This window comes from Delphinus delphis, chromosome 12 (genome assembly GCF_949987515.2).
Source record: "Delphinus delphis chromosome 12, mDelDel1.2, whole genome shotgun sequence".
In the NCBI taxonomy this organism is placed as follows: domain Eukaryota; kingdom Metazoa; phylum Chordata; class Mammalia; order Artiodactyla; family Delphinidae; genus Delphinus; species Delphinus delphis.
Window position 1 is genome coordinate 43,618,402 of NC_082694.2, and position 14,377 is coordinate 43,632,778.

General features: G+C 39.5%; 1 long non-coding RNA gene across 4 annotated transcripts in view; it reads right to left on the reverse strand.

Annotated features, from left to right (window-relative positions):
• Positions 1 to 14,377, reverse strand: part of LOC132434894 (uncharacterized) — a 427,467-nt gene that overhangs the window by 273,376 nt on the left and 139,714 nt on the right. For all 4 annotated transcript variants that reach the window (XR_011246683.1, XR_009521451.2, XR_009521450.2 and 1 more), the window contains exon 3: positions 8,918 to 9,030. This is a non-coding gene — a long non-coding RNA (uncharacterized lncRNA). The remainder of the gene's footprint in view (positions 1 to 8,917; positions 9,031 to 14,377) is intronic.

The window sequence follows — 14,377 nt, forward strand, 5'->3', positions numbered from 1 at the left end:
CTAGCATTATCCTTGTTCAAAAGTTAGACCAAAAGGCTTAAAGAGTCCTTCCTTCCATAAGATCAGTGAAAGGTAAGGGGTTAATGAAAGATTACTGCCATTCTTGACATTGGTTAATATGCATTAGGTGATTACTGAAGGAGCAAACAATGAATATCATTACCTCATCTCCTAAAGGATTCTTGCTTTAGAGGCTTGAAATAAGATAAGAGATACCACATTTTATTAACAACTCAGCCCTCAATGGGGCTTTTGGTTCTTTCAAAATGTTTAAGTTAAAATGACCTCCCCCCCCAAATTAGGGTTTTTTATTGTGATTAAAAATATATAAATATTGGAGGGTGGAAATCACCTACAAACCAATCCCCATTTTTATCTAAAAAATTGTAGTCATCTCTACCACTCTGCCTCTACAAGGAAGGTGTTTTAGTGAATCTAAATGATGGAAATAGAAAGATTGTTCAATACCCTACGACCACCTGAACACAACCCAATGGGATTATTATTTGGGAGGAAGCTTCACAAATACAAGTTTATTGTTGAACCTTGTTTCCACAATGCAAGCAGTTGCTTATGTTTTGAATAGCCATATATGCTTCTAACTTTCTAACTCTTCTTTTAAAATATAGAACAGCTGCTGGTCTGCTCATATGTTACGCATAAGAAGCCCACAAGGGACAAAGCCTTCCATTAATATGTCGAATTATTTTTAACACATTTATATTTCTATCCTGAATCATCATCTCAGAAAGATGGCAAGTTTCCATCTTCCCAGCTGGGGGGAGCACCTGCAAAAGGCAAGCACAAACTGTGACACATCTGGTACCAAAAAACCAATCTTGTTTCATCTGGCCAGCAGACTGAAATATCAAGATCGTTGAACAGAAACAAGGCAAAAAGTTAACTGCCATTTATATGTAGTCAACACAGATGTCTAGTTAAGCTGTTTATATTGTAAGCGCATGTGTATGTTAACGGAGCACAGACCCCTTTAATAAGCCAGAGTTGGAATATAAACGCAAGAGAATTTTAAAGACCTGAATGCAATAATTCAGTTCTTTTTTATCTTCCCATAGAAAGATAAATTAGTTTCATCCAAATCTCAGCACTCTTTTTAAACAGATGCATATAACACGAATAAATAATTTTGTTGCATAGCTCCAAACTGTTTATTTATTTCCTTTAAAACTGTATTCTATCTTTTTGTATCTTAATATTTAGATTGTTTCTTTAAGTGGTAAATTACTTGCACATGACTTAAACCAGGTGTCCTGGTTTCTGTTGCCTCCAAAGAAGACCCTGTAACAGAACTTAGTGTTGGTAGTTTGACAGGTTAACTTAGGAAGCACAGGTGAGAAACTAGGGAAAGTGAGTCAGGGAAGGGAGAGATGCCAATCAATGAGTGAGTTAATGAGTGGGTCACTTCTGTGGGCAAACTAGCACTTAGTATCTTTGGGGATCCTCTGAGAAATAGTGTGGAACTCACCTCAAATGCATCCCACCAGAAGCCGCCTAGACTGGGCTGTTTATCTGCAACTCCCATCCCTGTGGTGAGGGTCGGCTCCTGGGCCACTAATGCCACACCCACTTATAACTACCTGCAGGTGGGTGAGCTTCCTGGCACTGGAGAAAGCCCTCAGGCAGAGGAGAAGAGAAACAGAGGCTTGATAGGGGAGCTTGTCAGTGAGCTAGAAACTCCTACTGCAACCCCCAGTAAGCTTCTGTTGCTTGAGGGGATGTCTGGTGGGTAGCAATATCCACACTGCTTGGAGTCTGACAACAGAAGCACATGTAACTGGCCTGATGGCTTCATACCTCATGAGTCTTTCCTTAACCTTTTTCTGTTGGCTCTACCTTTTTTTTCCCCTCTCTTCCTTTCTGTAGAGAAAACTCTAGTGTTCTCCTCTGTGTATCACTCACTTAGCAAATCAGGCACCAAACATGTCCATTCGATGCAAAGACACATAAGACATTACATAAAGTGGTATTGTATACTTAACACCATGAGCCTATCTAATTCCAGAGCACATCACAAGTCCAACTACAGAGTATTATATAAAATTGGTTGCCCTTCAAAGATGAATTTTCAAGGAACCTAGTGAAGCTAAAACTTCAAGGCCCTTGCCTTGCACCAGTCCTTTCCAAGGCCCTGAAGGGACCCTACAATGTGTTCACAGTGTCATATTATTTTTGTAAAATTTGAAAAAGTAATACATTTTAGCTGGATGGGTTAGTATTGATCTTTCCTCTTAGGTTCCACCCTTCACACTTCTCCTCATGTTAGGTAGCACTGGGACGGTCACAAGGATTTTTGGGAATCCAGCCCAGGAAATTGAGTTAGGAGGGTACATTTAATTTGGCCTTAGTGGAATATACCTATATAGTTCACAGTCACTTCTATGTATGTTTAATTCCAGTTCCTGTCTGGTGTAGGAATAGCTTCTAAAAATATTCCTACCACCTTCTGTGTTGATTTTACCTGACAGCATGCACTGAGTTTCAAGGCCAGGGGTCCTATCACAATTTAATGTGTCCTACAGTATCCAGCACCAGAGTAGGTAGTAGAAGAAAAGCAAGTCTTGAAATATGCAGAGCCAGAAGCTAATCTATGGAATATTCTCCCAATCACCAGAGGTGTAAAATGAAAAGCAGAGGATTTGGTTTTTATTCAATGCCTTTTCAAGAATATATTTAATTATGTAGCATAGGCAATTATAAATGCACCATACCATGAAAATATTTTTCATATATTTCTATAAGAACTCACTAGAAATTATTCTGACAATGAGAAGTGAATTATAACCCCCAAAACTCTGTTTCAGATAATACCAAAAACTGTAATTAATTGAGACGAAGAAATACATTTCAAATAGAAGTAATGAATAGACTCTTGTGTTGATCAAATTAACGAAAAGGAATGAATCATGTGAACACACTGGGAAGGAATTTAAGTGTCCTGCTACTTTGATATGAACACTAACACCAGTAAAGAAAACATAAAATTGTAATTTTACTACCACGACAAGGGCACTGTCAACTCACTAGTTAGTGTGGCCATTTCAAAGGGTGTTTAGCATTAGTCCCTGCACGAGAAAACTTAGAGTGATTTAGAGTTCTAATATCTTATGTGATAAAAACTTGATAGAGGTTTCCCAAATTTGACAACAATTCTAAAAATTTGTATATCATTGCCAAAATGGCTTGTGAAACCAAAGAAGCCTTTCTGTAAACTGTCAATTTAACATTTTTTCTCAACCATTCTAGAAGATAGAGTTATCTTTCTATTGTCTCTGTAAGAAAGGACCTACTGTATAGCACAGGGAACTCTGCTCAATACTCTATAATAACCTAAATGGGAAAAGAACTTGAAAAAGAATAAATACATGTATACGTATAACTGAATCACTTTGCCATTCACCTGAAACTAACACAACATTGTTAATCAACTATACTCTAATATAAAATAAAAATTAATAAAAAAGAAATGATGTTACAAAATTATTGCCATAGGCAATCAAACAGCATGCTTCCAAAAAAATGTAGGGGAAAAATTATTACAAAGGAGTTCCTGGCAGCTAATTAATAAAAAATATTATTTTCCCAGACTGTGATATTTGCTGTCAGCTTTTAAAATTTGTGATTTATTTGTGATTTCTTTTGCTATTCTAAATAAGAATTCACTTTTGTGTCTAATTTTGCATTTATAATTTTGTATTCTTTCCCTTAAAGTGAGCTTCTAAATATATATAAGTTTTGCTCAAAACCTGGATACATCCCTAATTGCATGAAGTCACCCTGTGCCTTGCATATATGGGGCTTTTGTGAAATTAGACAAGGACATTTAATCTGGGCCTTGGAATATTTGAATAGGCAGGGAAAAAAGGTATAGGAGATGACCCTTTATTTCAAACTTAACACCACAATGTACAGGCATCAATTAATCTTGTTAATAACAATTGTGTATTTAAGAGTTGCTAATTTCTGACTCAAGCTCAAAAGTTCAAAAGTATATTTCAACCTCTGGCCTCTATTAGATGTGTTCTTGTAGTGATTCAACATTCTGTTCCCCCTGTTTGTCTCTTAGCAGCAATTATCTGCCTTTATTTCCTAATCTGGTGATTAGCCATTAAACATTCACTGGGAATCCACTATGCACAGGGCACTGTGCTAAGTACTAAGGGAGCAAAGGTAAATATGACATAACCCCTGGCCTCAAAGAACTTATAATATGATTAGAAAATTAAACACAATAAATTTGGGTTCAATTTGTTTTAAGTAGTCACTATTTATTGAGCACCTATATTTATTGAGGTGCTTTCAGTCCATTATCTCATTCCTCATATTCATCCAATGAAGAAGGAATTTTTAGCTCCATTTTACTGGTGAAGAAGCAGATTCAATGACTTGCTTAGGGTCAAATATCAAGCAGGGGCAGGACCATGACTGGAAACAAGACCCATCTGTCTCTAGAGCCTTAATATGTTCTAAGGGGAGCACAGCTGAGAGCATTTAACCCTGCCTGGGAGATATCAGAGAAGGCTGGGCTGATCTTAAAGGTGGAATAGGGTTTGTCCCAGTAAAAAAAAGGGTATTCCAGCAGAGGGGAATTTACACACAAAGATAAGGAAGTAAAACACAACAAGGGACATGTCAAGAAACCTCATAAATCTTGTAGTTCCTAACTTAACAAGATCCTGACTCCTAATACTAAACAATGTGGTAACAAATCTCACTCCATCCATCAGTTTTTTCATTTCCCCAAACTTTCTTTCTTTCTTTACTTCTCTCCTTGTTTTATTCTTTCCACAAGCATGGATATGATGGCTGTTTAAACACCCTTCCTGCATTTAATGAACTTAGTTTATTGGGGGAAACAAATTAATTAAATAATCCCACAAACAAATGTAAAATTGCAATTATGACAGAAGCTACCAAAAAGGCAGGTGGTGCTCCAAGAGCCTATAATAGGAGGAAATCAAATGACCTACCATGGCATCCCTTGAAAAATGTCTCTAGAGATGCGCTCTTGAAGATGAGTAGGAGGTAACTGAATAAAAAGGGAGGGAAGGGCTTCCCTGGTGGCGCGGTGGTTGAGAGTCCGCCTGCCGATGCAGGGGACACAGGTTCGTGCCCCGGTCCGGGGGGATCCCACATGCCGCGGAGCGGCTGGGCCCGTGAGCCATGGCCGCTGAGCCTGCGCGTCCGGGGCCTGTGCTCCGCAAGGGAGAGGCCGCAACAGTGAGAGGCCCGCGTACCGCAAGAAAAAAAAAAAAAAGGGAGGGAAGAGCGTTCCGAAAAGGATCTACATACACAAAGGCCCTTCGGAGGGAAGAAGTATTTTGTGGGATGGAATACAAGGGACTGGAATGCCAGTGTAAGTGAAGCTGAAAATGTAAGAGGTGGCCTGATAGGAGATAAAGCTAGACAGGGTACCACTGAAGAATTTGTCTTTATTCTTAGAGAAATTGAAAACTATTTAAATATTTTAAGCAGGTAAATAATGTCATCATATTTGCACTTTGGTAAAACACCCTTTTACCTTGAGATAGACTGGAAGGGGGTCAGAATGGATGCAGGTTAGAAGACTATGCAAGCAGCCCAGGAAAAGATGATATGCTAACTTGGACAAAAGTATTGGTGGAGAGCACGAAGAGAAATGAACAGATTCAATATACATAGGAGACAAAGGACTTAATGACGGGTTGCATACGGATAATAAGGGAGAAGGACATGTCAGGAATGAGCCTAAGTTTCTGGTAACCCAATAGGCAGACAATTGTTTCCAAGCAGAGATTCAGGAACCGAGTTTCTTCTATTTGGGACCTCTACTCCCTGCAACTGATGGCTTCCAAGGTCCCTGTGCTCATCTACATCAAGAGGTGGATCAATGGCAGGTTGAAAGTGAGAACATTTTATGGGGCAGGACTGGAAGTGGCTTACATCGCTCTGCTATATCCCTTTGGCCACACTTGTGAGGAAGGCTGGGAAATAGAGTCTAGCTGTGTATTCAAAAAGAAGAGCAAAGGAGTTTGGTTACTAGCTAGCAGTCTCTGCATCAATGGAGAAGCTAGAAAGTGAGTACGGTTGATCACTGAACAATGCAGGGGTTAGGGGTACCAACCCTCTGCCCACTCAAAAATCCATCCAGCCCACCTTATACTCCATATCTTAGGTTCCACATCTATTGATTCAAGCAACTGCGGATTGTGTAGTACTATTTTATTTACTACTAAAAAAATTTGCATATAAATAGACCCATGCAGTTCAAACCCATGTGGTTCAAAGGTCAACTGTATATTCTTTAGTATGGCAATGGAAGTGTTCCACTGGAGCAGAGAACAGTTTTCTAGCTCCTTGATTATTTTTTAGTTTCACTTATTTTTCTCTATATCCCTTCTCTTTAACATACTTCTTGTGTTCAAGGGTAAGTAGAACACTTTACTTAGTTCCACACTTGTATGTATTCATTTTTAATGAGGGCAAATCACCTTTTCAATACCTATTTATTCATTCAATGGATATTTAAATGTCTACAGTTGTCTCAGTCTAGTTGTTTACTCCTTGTCCAAGGATGGCAGAAAGAAAACTATTCTTTTATTAAAAAAAAGGGTATCAGTAATGGGTTTTAAATTTATAAGAAAAATGTTTATGTACAAATATGATTATTTTAGTGTCATTTCTAATAATCAAACAAATGAAAACAGTTTAAATGTATAATAATGGGGGAATGGCTAAGTTTAAACTATGGCACATCTATACAGTGGGGCATTATGCAGTGATTAAAGTGTTAATAAAGAGATTTTTATGGAATGGGGAATATTTGTGATATAGTATTAAGTGGACAATGTAAGAGGTACTATCTCAATTACATAAATATATGTATGGAAAGAAGAGGGACACCAAATATTAACTATAGTTATTTCTGGGATAGGATTAAAAGAACACTGTATTCTCCTCTCTGTACCTTCCTATATCTGCAATTTAATTTTTTTACAATTAAAAAAAATTAAAAGCAAACTCAAAAAAGCCATAGGAATCTTGGAAATATGATAGGTAATCATAGCCAAGCCATATTAAAGCTTCCTAAGCAAAAATGGACATTAAAGCTGAAGGTTCAGTCTAAAATTTGTGAGGGGGTTACAAGAATCTTCCATATGAGTGCTTGTTCAATAGTAGTAAGAGCCCACCAGTCCCATTAATTGGGGGCTTCAACATCTTGGTGACCTACATGCAGCCTATGGGATGGGTCCATCAGTGCTGACCTGGTAAGGCAAAGCCAAAAAGAACTCAGACCAGAGAATCAGACTTTGGTAGATGAGGAGGCATAACAAAGCCAAACGTCCTGGTAAGAGAGAATCAGGGGGAAAAGGCCGGCCTTTGGCTACACCAGCAGTCCCCAACCTTTTTGGCACCAGGGACCAGTTTTGCCACAGGCCGGTGGGGGGCTGGGGATGGCTCAGGCGGTAGCACAAGCGATGAGGAGGGGCAGATGAAGCCACTGGCTCAGCTCATCCGCCGCTCACCTCCTGCTGTGCGGCCCCGTTCCTAACAAGCCGTGGCTCGGTACTGGTCCACAGCCTGGGGATTGTGGACCCCTGGGCTACACAACAGCAGAGCAAGAGGTCCAGATGTCAAACAAGTAGATGCAAAAGGCAAAAGCTGCAGGAGCAGTTTTTATTCAGAAGTGTTTATTCAGAAGTGAGGGTCGGGAGCAAGGATTCAGGTGCCGGGAGTTCACATTAATCTCCTAGGATGGAATTTAGCCCAGGGCCTCAGGTGAAAATCTAAGGCATGTTTACAAACATCTTAACAAACAAACACCATAGCTTAGTGTTACCATATCTGTGTTACCCTTTTCCAAGAAAGGCATTTTTTAATGCCTAGATATTTAAATAGTAATGACAATAACATTTCCTGAGCACCTATTGTATGCCATAGACTGTGGCCTCACACCATGCTAAATGCTTTAGATGCTTTACAGATACTATCTCATTTTATGACAGGGGCATTTCTATCCCATTTGAAAGATGAAGAGACTGAGTCTTGGAGAAGAAACTGCCCAAGTCACACAGGGAGAAAGTGGTGGAGCCAGGTCTATGACCCAAGTCAGTTTGACACCAAAGCTCATAGTCTTAACCACCTCATTACTGGTCAGTGGCTAATTTTATGTGGCCATGGATATTTTCTGTGCTTCTTTTTAAAAACATGTCAGTAAACCACAAATCCTGTCTACCAGGGATGAGGCTAATAGACACCATGGGTGAGTAAATTACATTAAGGGCTTTGGTGCCTGTTAAAGGAATATTACTAATAAAAAAAAACGACTTATGAGAGTTAATTTGGAAAATAAGGAGGTCTTCTCAGCATTCCTAACATTACAACATAAGGTCTGAAGATGACTCTTCTTCATCTCTAGCTGAGGTAAATAGGGAGTAAATGGAAAGTTTATGCTAGGGATAGCTAAGGCAGCCATGAAAATTAGCCTGGATTCAGGAAGGATCTAAATGGAATAAGTAAGGCATTAAACAATTAAGATTTCTAATTGGAAACACAACATACAGCCCTTATGTGATTCTTTGGATCACTGAAACGTACCCTCTTTAGACCAAACATCTGAATGACACTGTTAAATATAAAATATAAGTATAAAAAAACCTTTATAGTGCAGTAAACATTTCTGTGGACTGAAGCATAAAATCGATTGGGCAAAGTTGAACAATGAATAAAAGAGTAAATACTCCTTCGTTTGCTTCTTAGAGATTTATGTAGAGCTGTTGAATATCAGTTGCAGCTTAATAACACGCTTAGGTTGTTTTTTTTTTTTAATTTATCAAGATTTGACATGTTTTCGTCTGTTGAGTGAAAGCTCATGCAATTAGCTGTGCAGAAAGCTATAAACACACCCAGGCCACTTTACCTTAGCAGATGTAACTGCAAATCATCCACTGAATACTCTCCAGCACTGGTCAAATCTAGTAGACCATTCCAAAAGTAACCATGGGGCTTTCAGTACATATCATTTACTTCCTCCTGTTCAAAAAAAAAAAAAAGGTTAATCCCTTCAGCAGCAATTCTCATCCTTTTCTCAAGAGATGTTTTAAATATTCTGTGATTCAATTATGCAAAGAAAATAGAAAATAAGTGATGTTGCGAATGTCATTAAATGGCAGTGGGGAAGTCTCATAGCAGCCCATGATCACCTTGGAGGGGGGTAAAAATCAAACATCTGCTCAACAACACCAAAGAAATGTTGGTTTTGTTTGGTTTTTTTTTTTTACTGGTCTGAGGGCCAATCTGAAGATTCCATTTTCAAGTCACTGCACTGATATCAAGATACACTTTACATTCTATGAGTGTGCTTAAAGGAGGGCAGAGTAAGTTTTGATGTCAAATAAATCGAACTATATGATAAATAAAAAACAAGAAATGAAAAATTATGTAACACAAAGCTATTTAGCTCTGCCAGATGCTTCTGTAGCAAAGAAGGAATCCCAGCAAGTCAAATACATGCCCTGTTATCTTCCCAATAGCTTCAGTAACGAGCTATTTGGTGTGGAAGCAAGCTTGGGCCCTAGCTCTTGACAGTTTTATAGCCCTTGGTCAAAGTTTTCAACAGCATTTGGGCAGGCGTGACTAGGCAGCTAGATTATACATACTGACTTTCCACTTGCAGCTACACAATATTTACTTTACAGGGTGAGCCAGTAAACCTGCTGACCAATTAGGCCACAGATCTTTCATGCCTCATGAAAGCTAAGCAAAGACTGAATATAAAAATCTCAGAAATGCATGCAAACTGGACTTTCCTTTAATGTGTCTTCATATAATCTCCACAAAAAAGAATGTCAATGACCAACAGGCTTCAGAGCCACTTCAGTGTAAAAAACAGAGTGTCTTTCAAGCGAAGAGTTCTAGTTCTTTGGATTTATGGAGACCCACATTCATATGGGAGATAGGATCAAACTTCAGAAAACAAGGCAATTTTATAAGAAATCTCCTGAACTCTTCTAACCCCTCTGTTATTTGGCCTGTTATTCAAGTCCCTCCACAAAAAATTTTCCAACTTTTTAAGCCAATATTTCCTTCAATGAATTCTCTCTTCTAGCCAAATTGATCTTCTCATGGTCCCCTGGACATGTGATGTGTATTCCTACCTCGATGCTCCATCTCAAACCATCAACCCCTACTTAGAATGTCATTATCTCCTCCCTATCTCTCCTTGCCCAGCCGCCTATAGGCCACTTCTCCTTGAGTGGCTGCCTTACTGCAAATTCAACATATCTACTACCAAGACTATATTCTTCTTAAATTTCCATCACTTGTATCATCATTCTTACATCTCAGCCAGGCTCAAAACCTTGAACAGACTTTTGAGTCTCCTTCTTCTTCCATACATCCTATATTTAATCAGTCACCAGGGCCTGTGGATTCCAGCATTGTTATATCTCTTGCAAATAACCACCTGCCTTTTCCATTTCCACTGCCAACACCCTTGCTCAGGCCTTTATTTCCTCACCTGGACCATTTAAAAAGTTTCCCACTGTCCTCTCTGTCTCCAATTTCTCCACCTTTAATCCAATCTAGACACCTCAGCCAGATTAATCTTCCTAAGTACAGCTCCGGGTCACATGACTTCTCTGTGTAAATACCTTAAATGGAATCCCATGGCCTAGTAAAGTTTAATTTAGGAGTTGGCCCCAAGAGCATTCCCCAATAAACTTTCTGCACTGAAATCTTTATCTCAGAATTTGTGTTCAGGGAACCCAACCTAAGACACCAAAACACCTTTCATATCTTTCACTCCTGTCCTTCATATAGCCTACATTCCAGTCAGACTGGGGGAATCTGCCATCCTTAAAGACACTCCATGTGTTATCACTAACTCATTCATCTACAAAGTATCTACTGAATATCTGAAATGTTCCAGGCTCTATAAGAGGTATTGACCAACCTAAAGGGATATAGACAAGTAAACAAGCCATTAGAATACAGTATGAACAGTGATTTCCCAGCTGAGTCCAGAGGCAGAGCAAGGGAGAAGAGCGTGCTAGCTGGGAACTGTGTGCACAAAGTCCTGGAGATGGGAAAACTCACCTCGGGAGTCTGTAAACTGCAAGAGCACTTCAAAATGGCTGACGCTCAGGGAGCCTGAGTGGTGGTGGCAAGAGATGAGGCAAGAAAGGCCAGCAGGGCCAGAACAAGAAACGCAAGCAGCCTTACTTAAGGATGTAGACACTTTGCCTTAGGGCAAAGGGGAGCTATTAGGAGGCTTTAAGGTAAGAAAAAGCATGATGGCATTTGTACTTTAGAAAGACTCCTCTGCCTGCAATGTAGAGAAAGAATTAGCTGGAGGAAAGCTTGAAGGCAGACGGCTACTATAGTCATCCAAGCAAAAGATGATGGAAAGCTGACCCAAGGAGGTAACAATGGAGACAGAGAGACCTGGACAGATTTAGGAGATATTAAGAAACTATAATATAAAGGGCATGATGATTTATCATATGGAGGGTGTTGGGAAGGGAGGAGTCAAAGATTAAACCATGTTTCCAACTTGAATAACTAGACGTACATTATTCATTGAGATAGGCAACACTGAGGAAGATGCATAACTGGGGAGAAAGAAAAGGAGTTCAGTTTTGGTCATGCTGGACTCAAGGTATTTAAGTAAGAGTTGGATATGCGGGTGTCAACAGAAGAGAGGTATATAGGTTTGACCTTCAAGAGAGCAGCCTGGCTAGAGGCACAGGTGAGGCATCATCAGCATACATATGGTCATAGAAACCTGGGGGTGAGGTTGAAAAGAGCTGTCAGAAAAGCAGGGAGAAAACCAGTGGAGTGTGGTGTCATGAAGCCAAGAGAACCCTTCAAGATAAAGCAAAGGGTCAACAGTGTTAAATATTGCTCAGGCCAAATAAAATAAGGACCAAAAAGATTGTCCACTGATTATAAACACATCTGTGGTTTTGCTCAAACTATTCCACAACCAGAAACCATAGAAACATTTCCCATCTTTCTTTCAAGGATCGTCTCAAATTGCCTCACATTTGCATGGTGATTTATTGAACATCGTCACATGTTACCTCATTTACTGACTAAGATTTCGAGGGTTAAAACCATCTCTTATGTATCTTGGCATCTCTCTCAGCTCATTAAAATGTGGATGCTGTAGGTTCAGAAAAGGAGCCAAATTTGCAGTGAAAGCTCCATGAAAGAAGAGAATCCATGGATGGGAAGAGTTGGTCCACAGACCAGAACTATTGCTTGTCCTTCTCAGCAAGATGGCACAACTAAGACAAGTCTGTGTCCTCGTGAGAAGAGTCATGAAGAATTGCCCTTGACTGTTTAAAAAAGGAACACCAGACACTCAGTCTTTATCCTTATATGCAAACTTATTGAATGAAATGATGGTGACAAGGCCATCCTGCCTTTTCACCAAGACATTAACCTAATGGACCAGTTTAGAATTAGATCTGGAGCAAAATGCCCACATCCTCCAGACACTGACTGACAACACTCACCCCAAAAGGGAGGCCATGAGCAGCCACTGATATGGAGGCATTCATCTTCTGACTGTTCTTTTTTCTGGAGGGCAAACATCTAAAAAGGAAAACCTATTTGAATAGGTGTAACTGCCAACTTCACTTACCCCTTCATAGTTAATGAGCCTATTTTGTTTTATGGGTGCTTCAAAAGAGCTGACAGAGAGGAGAGACAGCTCTGAATGGAAAACAGCTTGCTGAGCCCTCATTGTGAGGTGATGGCTTGCCTTGTCATGCCCTCTCAGACCTATATTTCAATGATTCCCTTTTCAAACACTGATCGAAACCCAAAGGAAAAGAGAATTCTCACTCTCCTCCAAAGTGTCAACATGTTAGAATATTTCAAGGCAGCTTGAGGAAGATGCAGCCACCAGCACAGTAACAGTTAAAGCAGTAGTGATGTGGTACATTTTTTAAGACACTCAGCCCAGACCTCCAAAACTTGCTGCTCAGCAAGTTGCCCTCCCCCATCCCTGCCTACACAACATTCTTCTTAAGTTCTTAAGAGGCCCTGGCATTTAGAACATTGGCAAGTATTTACTCAATGCCCAGAAGAGTACCTTCAAAATGGTGGGTGCTTGATAGTGGTGACACTCAACAAATAGCCCTTTAAGCATTAGCTTTTTATAAACGGAGTGAAGATTAAAGTTAAAGATAAAAATTCCTAGCAGCTTCTGTCTGCAATATGTTTCCTAAAGAAAGTTCAGTTCAGTAAGACGTTAGTAAAATGCCTATTAATATTAAGCACCACAGGAGTTCAGGATTTCCCCTCTTTTCATCAAGTCATTTTGTCATTCAGCACTGCCTCCATATTAATATTGCACATAATATTGCAAACTTCACTTCCGGATGACTTTACCCCTTATACTGTGGTTTCCACTGACAACCCTGAGTGGGTTAAAAACAGATGATCCATTTTACACTGGTCCATTCTACAGGTGTCCAAGCATGCATGGTATCATTAAAGTGGGACCAGCTATGTAAGGAGAGCATTTCAAACAGGAGAAACAGTACTATAAATCAGAAGCTTAAGAAGGAAAGTAGGGATTTAATCCAATGCCAGCATTTTACATGACTAAAAAATTTTTAAACAAGCTGAGACATGAGAGAAAGTGCTTTACCAAGGTCACATAGTTACAAGTATCTTCTCAGAATTAGTTTTATTCTCTTGTGTCCCCACTGTTTTAACAACTGTAATATTAGATTCCTATCACAATATACTAGTATGCTACATTTTATAATCTTAATAACCACACAGAGCACACAGCTGATTAGTAGGCCTTCAGGAGTAACATAGATAGAAAGATTAAGAACAATTTAGGTAGGAAAGAATTTGCTCCAAACACCAACTATATATTAAGTTGAGAAGAAGGCTATGTGTAAATAGGCCAGAAATTTTTCACCTATAGCTAGTAAAATAATAATAATAATAATACTAACAACAACAACAAGAAGTAGAATTTTTTAGATGTATCAACACATCTAATCCTGACAACCATCCTATGAAGTAGAACTATTATCCCCATTTTAGAAGTGAGGAAACCAGGGCCCAAAGAGGTTAAGTAATTTTCCCAGTTGTTCACAGGTTCTATAGCTAATAAATGAGAAAGTAAGGAGTTAGACCTAAACTGTCAGGCTCCAGAGGCTGCCCTCTTAACCACCATGCTGTACTGACTAGGCTTAATATACACAACCATAAACAATATGCATGAGACTAATTTGATTAAAAAAAGCTTCCCACAGGGCTTCCCTGGTGGTGCAGTGGTTGAGAGTCCGCCTGCCAATGCAGGGGACACGGGTTCGTTCCCCGGTCCGGGAAGATCCCACATGCCGCGGAG